The sequence below is a fragment of the Limulus polyphemus genome, unplaced genomic scaffold (assembly GCF_000517525.1).
Source record: "Limulus polyphemus unplaced genomic scaffold, Limulus_polyphemus-2.1.2 Scaffold13545, whole genome shotgun sequence".
NCBI lineage: Eukaryota > Metazoa > Arthropoda > Merostomata > Xiphosura > Limulidae > Limulus > Limulus polyphemus.
In genome coordinates, this window is record NW_013679155.1 from 1 (window position 1) to 7,772 (window position 7,772).

The 7,772-nt window shown below is 30.7% G+C and overlaps 2 non-coding genes across 2 annotated transcripts; both read right to left on the reverse strand.

Annotated features, from left to right (window-relative positions):
• Positions 1-22: 22 nt before the first annotated feature.
• Positions 23-94, reverse strand: Trnae-uuc. Its single transcript has one exon. It is a non-coding gene; the product is annotated as a tRNA-Glu (tRNA).
• A 3,175-nt stretch (positions 95-3,269) lies between these two features.
• On the reverse strand, positions 3,270-3,341 carry Trnae-cuc. The gene has a single exon. It is a non-coding gene; the product is annotated as a tRNA-Glu (tRNA).
• Between the last annotated feature and the right edge of the window lie 4,431 nt (positions 3,342-7,772).

Below are 7,772 nucleotides of genomic sequence, written 5' to 3' on the forward strand. Positions count from 1 at the left end.
AAGAAAATTCTAAAAATACAGATTCCCATGCCGGGAATCGAACCCGGGCCTCCTGGGTGAAAGCCAGGTATCCTAGCCACTAGACCACATGGGATGTGTTGCTTTATTAGTTGTTCTCTTGTTATATTTATTCAATATGAATTTCGACAATTAATTCTATTGAAATGAAAATAATGTAATGGTGTATTAAGAGCTTAAGTAAATATATTTAAGTACCGCTTTCGTTACAAAGTATTAGTTTCACAATACCACTGATAAATAAAAGATTCACCACTTATTAATTTTCTTATGTTATCCGCCAGTCAACATATAGTTACGATTGCAAGAAATCTATATATATGCATACAAATGGTTCTGATCTTATGAACGTCTTGCAAAATAATAGTGTCTTTTATTTCAAAAATAAGGACAACTTATAGTTGGATCGGAGCTCCCCGTGCTTTCCACGTAAGACGCTAGAGTTTTGCTCAAACAGAATTACACAACTGCAAGAAGGACACAGAAAATCGTCCTATTAGTATCTGCTGATATTCGGTTTGTACTCCACCGAGTTTTACGTGAAAAAAGTAATTTTCCAAATCACTTTCCTTTTCCGTTCCTACTCATATGTTGAACACTACTTCAAATTCAAGTTTTCCTTGTAAATCTCCCTTTTTTTTTCTCGTACATTCTTAAACCTGGTGAGTGTTCACTATAACGATGTTAATTTTGTTGCAAAAGTAACTTTAGATTTTCATAAAATTCTTGTTATAAAGACAAAAAGTATTATAAATTGTAAAAATAAGACTTTGTTACGAAAAAAGTTTAGTATCGTTTCTTCCATAAATTTGAAATTTTATCATATACACCACAAAAGGTAGAAAAGTAGAGGGTTATGAAAACGACCAAGTTCTGGAAAGAAAAAAAAAAAGATTTAAAATGGTTACCCCCATTTCTTTCTGATACAACCAAAGGACGATATAAAATGTCTACTGCTTACTGGCAGCTATGATGTTTAATATTACTCCTCCAATCCTTTCATAACAAGATCAATACTTCAAATACGGAAGCGTATTAAACCCTAGCCTAACGAGATATGCTCGAGTACACTTTTCCCACGATCCAGCAGTATAATCGCAACGAAGGAAATCATCAGACAAAGAGAACACTCTTATAGAATATTAGAGTTTTTTGAAGTACACTCAAGAGCGAGCATTACACGTACTTAATAATACTTTACACCCCCAAGAATTTCCTCACATCTATAATCCCCGGATTATAGAGTACGATCGTGGGTTGTGATTTGGCACATCCATAAAACTATTGCACTTCCATACAGGTAAGATGCAAAAGTCGGTCCTTTGGTGATGATTTTCTGTTCTGAACTTGGCCGAATGAATAACATTATTAAAGTAAATGTTGTTAATGGAATGCCATTTGGCATTTAGAGATTTGACTACTAGATACCGTTTTCAATATAAATGATAGGTACAAATTATGTACTTTTATCGATTTTAATATATAATAAAAAGGAAATGTAACTTTTCTCACTCTTAAATATCCCACTCTGTAGCTAGTTCTAGAAACAACAGGCACTACTACAGCCAATCAATTGCACATTTCTCTCTGTCTCACTGTAAATAAAAGCAGTGTCTAATGAAAACCCATCAGTTATTCACGTATGACTTGATTTCTTCGCAACTACTGAATTCACTATGACATTTACAATGATTTCTTTAGTAGAAAATACATTTAGGTGCTTTGCAACCTTATGGTTAACGATTGTTCGAACTTTACAACGTAGAATACTAATGAGAAAAAGTACGTGGTTCTGATGTAATCATGCTTTAAAGAAGAAAAAAGATTCAAAATGTTCACCCTAATTTCTATCCGATACATCTCTCGTCGGTCAAAGGTAAGTTTATTGACTTACGACACCAAAATACCGTCTCGATTTAGCACTGCACAGTGCGCAGATAGCCTATTGGGTAGCTAAACCAAACAAACTTTCCCTTACAAACTAGGCAACGATCTGTTTACTAGGAGCCTGAGACAATTTCTATTATAAATGAAATGACATTCAATCCTCTCATTCCATTCCTTCTTTAAATGATAGTTCTTTTATGTTTAAAACTTAGAGTTCACGTAACAGAGGAAATATCGTTAGGATTTTTTCTCACAGCCAGATGGCTCGAACTGTTATTAGAATTGAAGACCACAGACGATACTAAAAACCATTCAATTATCTATGTCTTAAATATTATGATTGTGTGACGAAATGATGAACGAATTCTCCACGCTTTGACTTTCACACAAATTTATTTGCGATACTTAAAATTAAGTTCACGTGTACTTACGACACTTTCACGAAGACCTAACGATGAATTATTGATGACACATTAACAAAATGTTAATGTTTAACAAGTGATTAGTAAGAAAATTCTAAAATCTCAGCTTCCCATGCCGGGAATTAACTTTATTAATTAAAATACATGTAACTTTATAAATTTAAATACATGTAACTTTATTAATTTAAATAAATGTAATTTTGTTAATTAAAATACATGTACCTTTATAAATTAAAATACATGTAACTTTATAAATTTAAATAAATGTAACTTTATAAATTAAAATACATGTAACTTTATTAATTTAAATAAATGTAACTTTGTTAATTAAAATACATGTAACTTTGTTAATTAAAATACGCTTATATTTGTTAATTAAAATACACGTAACTTTATAAATTGAAATAAATGTAGCTTTATTAATTAAAATACATGTAACTTTATTAATTTAAATAAATGTAACTTTTTTAAATAAAATAAATGTAACTTTGTTAATTAGAATACCCTTAACTTTGTTAATTAAAATACATGTTACTTTATAAATTAAAATACATGTAACTTTATTAATTTAAATAAAGGTAACTTTGTTAATTGAAATACATGTAACTTTTTTTAATTAAAATACACTTAACTTTGTTAATTAAAATACATTTAACTTTGTTAATTAAAATACACTGAACTTTGTTAATTAAAATACACTTAACTTTGTTAATTAAAATACACTTAACTTTTTTAATTAAAATACACTTAACTTTGTTAATTAAAATACATATAATTTTATCAATTTAACTACCTGTAACTTTATTAATTAAAATAAATATAACTTTGTTAATTAAAATACACTTAAATTTATTAATTAAAATACATGTAACTTAATAGTAACTTAATAACATCAAGTACATTAATAAAATACTTGTACTTCCTAAAGAAAAAACAAATAATTTCCCATGCCGGGAATCGAACCCGGGCCTCCTGGGTGAGAGCCAGGTATCCTAGCCACTAGACCACATGGGAGATATTACTGCTTTGGTTTTTTCTAACAACAACACAAATTTTGCAAGGATCGCTGGTCAATATCGGAAATTCGTTTACTTCCCTTCGTTCTACTTGTATAATAATTATAAGGTGACTACATCGCAATGAAAAGTACAAGTACAAATAACTACAATTAAGAATATTGATAATGTGATTTTGGAAATTAAACGATAAATTGCTTATACATATATACACACAAACATATAGAAATATATGTTTAAGAAAGATGAGGAATGTTAAAACTAACTAACAATGTCTCGAGGCTGAAGATAATTCTAAGAACTCATAAAACAATAATATACTATATTGTTTTACCCTCTATCATGCCCCAAGTTGGACAAAAAAACGCGGCCTAGCTAGTTAATGAATGGATATTTGCTGTAAAATTCTTATCAATGCTATAAGTGTAGTTAGCAGTTTCGCCGCACCGTTTTTTCACACCTAAAGTTTTTATGATTAGGACTATTCTAACTGTGAAGATAGTCGAAGCTCTATTGAGATAAAACGTTGGAGTGTAGGTAGGTAGGGAGGTGAAGGTTTATAGTTAGGTGGTGTGTGGTTTTGTAATTTATGGATCCGACGTATTGCAAGTCATCATACAAACGTATTCCATAACTTATCTAAACGTATTGAAAATTATTATACAGCCGTATTCCATTAGTTGTCTATACGTATTGAAAGTACATCTTAGGTGATTAATTCTAACATTTATTTATAATAGTAGTGTAGTGGTAAACTAAAGAAGGTTTAAGTATAATAGTAGTGTAGTGGTAAACTAAAGAAGGTTTAAGTATAATAGTAGTGTAGTGGTAAACTAAAGAAGGTTGTTGTTATAATAGTAGTGTACTGGTAAACTAAAGAAGGTTGTTGTTATAATAGTAGTGTACTGGTAAACTAAAGAAAGTTGTTGTTATAATAGTAGTGTACTGGTAAACTAAAGAAAGTTATTGTTATAATAGTAGTGTACTGGTAAACTAAATAAGGTTGTTGTTATAATAGTAGTGTACTGGTAAACTAAAGAAAGTTATTGTTTTAATAGTAGTGTACTGGTAAACTAAAGAAGATTGTTGTTATAATAGTAATGTACTGGTAAACTAAATAAGGTTGTTGTTATAATAGTAGTGTACTGGTAAACTAAATAAGGTTATTGTTATAATAGTAGTATACTGGTAAACTAAATAAGGTTATTGTTATAATAGTAGTGTACTGGTAAACTAAAGAAAGTTATTGTTATAATAGTAGTGTACTGGTAAACTAAATAAGGTTGTTGTTATAATAGTAGTGTACTGGTAAACTAAATAAGGTTGTTGTTATAATAGTAGTGTACTGGTAAACTAAATAAGGTTATTGTTATAATAGTAGTGTACTAGTAAACTAAATAAGGTTATTGTTATAATTGTAGTGTACTGGTAAACTAAAGAAAGTTATTGTTATAATAGTAGTGTACTGGTAAACTAAAGAAAGTTATTGTTATAATAGTAGTGTACTGGTAAACTAAATAAGGTTGTTGTTATAATAGTAGTGTACTGGTAAACTAAATAAGGATTAAGTATAATAGAAGTGTACTGGTAAACTAAAGAAGTTTGTTGTTATAATAGAAGTGTACTGGTAAACTAAAGAAAGTTATTGTTATAATAGTAGTGTAGTGGTAAACTAAATAAGGATTAAGTGCCGTTCTAATTATACATGTTCTACAATACCAATTACATTAAAACAACGTACCAAATTCAGTACATACTAGTTTTGTATTGTTGTTCATTATTCAAGATACAATATGGGAATATAATATTACAATAATTATATATGTATACTAAGCAATTGATTCTGAATTGATAAACCAAAACTAATTTTCAAAATAATTGTCGTTTTTATTGATAAGCAAGAGAACAGAAGGTTTAGTCGGAGGAGCAACTGCTTTGTAACCTCATATCTACATTCCACTGGCACGTCACAACTACTGTGAGGATTCAGAAAACTACTCCTCCTTTATTACCCTGAAATTAAAAGTCAGGATTCGATTCTTTACGTGTCCAAGACGCTCGCATGTGCTTAAATATAAACAAACGTAATCTCTGAAGCTTATAGAAAAGAAAATGTGGAGATAACAAATAATACCATAATTGTTTCGTTTCATGTTTGTAGTCTTTTCACCAGTATACTTGTCAAAAGATGTAAACAAACCGTTAGTAATTTATTGGATAAAGAAAAAATTAACCCTCTAATAGGCCAGCATTTACAAACAATAATAACTACTTGCTTTGATCAGAACTACTTCAAATGAAATGATGGCCCGGTATGGCCAGGTGGTTAGGGAGCTCGGCTCGCAATGTGCGGGTCGCGGGTTCGAATCTTCCATCACACCAAATATGCACGCCCTTTCAGCCGTGGAGGCGTTATAATGTGACGGTCAATCCCACTATTCGTTGGTAAAAGAGTAGCCCAAGAGTTGGCGATGATAGCTAGTTGCCTTCCCTCTAGTCTTACACTGCTAAATTAGGGGCGTCTAGCGCAGATAGCCCACGTGTAGCTTTGCGCGAAAGTCAGATTAACAAACAAACAAATTAAATTTAATGACCAAATATGTAAACAGAACGACGGATTAGCTATCAGTTCCCCTTCTCTGCTTGTAGAAGTTTAAGTGGATGTTTTAGAGAAGAAATAGTTTAGTGATGAAAATGATACAAAACATGTTAAACATTGGTACAGATGTATTGATAATGTGATGTGTCTTTGATAATTTGTAACCCTTCTAAATTCACAAAGCAAATATATTAAACTTATAATGGATTTTTTAAATTGAATACTTACGTAAATAAAAGCTCACATTCTTTCAAAATTTTCATAAAACCGACTTATGGTGACACTATTATACATGCATTTTCAATACATCTAATGTCCCACCGTTTTACATAGTTTGTTACACAGACTTCACACTGTGCTTTTGTCATCTGATGATTATAAAATTGAATAAAAAAGCAATAAAAGAAATCAGTGTCAACAATAGTTATACAACTAAGTTAATTGGCATATTGTTCTTTAAAAAATTAAAGGCTACGAAAATCAAAATTCACAGATGACAACAAGAACAAATAGAAATGATTTAAGATAAGCTACAATGGAAAACCTTCTCACAAAATATATAACAAAGAAATCTACAGACTGTACAAACAACCTAGGAGAAATGTATAACAACAAATACAGAATCAAAAGTACAGCAACAGTGTTGTTTACCAATTAACGTGTCAAGACTACAATAGTGTCAACATACGTCAAATAGGACGTCCAATAGAAACGAGAGTAAAAGTACACTCTAGAACCAGGAAAATGGGCTCTACTTTTACATCACATCTGGAAACAAAGCATCAAATTTATCAGTAAAAAATGCAAAGTTTTTACATATGTTTGAGAAATTAAATAACCTGGAAATCTCAGAAACATCAAAATGAATCCAGACAAAGTTGTAAACGACTAAATCAACTTAAGCTCCTCCCACTCGCCACATGGAGAGTTTGGAAGTTACTTCTGGTTCTTTAAGTATTGGTCTTGTTATGAAAGGATTGGAGGAGTAATATTAAACATCATAGCTGACAGTAAGCAGTAGACATTTTCTATCGTCCTTTGGTTGTATCAGAAAGAAATGGGGGTAACCATTTTAAATCTTTTTTTCTTTCCAGAACTTGGTCGTTTTCATAACCCTCAACTTTTGTACCTTTTGTGGTGTATATGATAAAATGTCAAATTTATGGAAGAAACGATACTAAACTTTTTTCGTAACCAAGTCTTATTTTTACAATTTATAATACTTTTTGTCTTTATAACAAGAATTTTATGAAAATCTAAAGTTACTTTTGCAACAAAATTAACATCGTTATAGTGAACACTCACCCCATTTAAGAATGTACGAGAAAAAAAAAGGGAAATTTACAAGGAAAACTTGAATTTGAAGTAGTGTTCAACATTTGAGTAAGAACGGAAAAAGAAAGTGATTTGGAAAATTACTTTTTTTCACCTAAAACTCGGTGGAGTACAAACCGAATATCAGCAGATACTAATAGTACTGTTACGTCTCCGTTTGTTAATTGATTTTTTTTGTAACTTCGTTCCGACGAAATTTACGCGACACAAGTCTTTACTTAATAAAACTGGTTTATTCTTTCCGAATATAACTCTGCGATACACTTAATCTCAATACTCGCGCTAAAACAACACTGTAACAACGAACGTCAATAATACTTCCGACTGCAGTTCAATTACTCACTATCTACCCACACATTACATTCCCATCTTTTATATACCAGCGTAACCTATTTCTAGCAAGAAGTAGAACATTCGCCAAAGTACATGATAGTTCTAGAAACAAGATAGCGTGAGAACTGTCACGTGATCTCGATGACGCAACAATATTGTTGC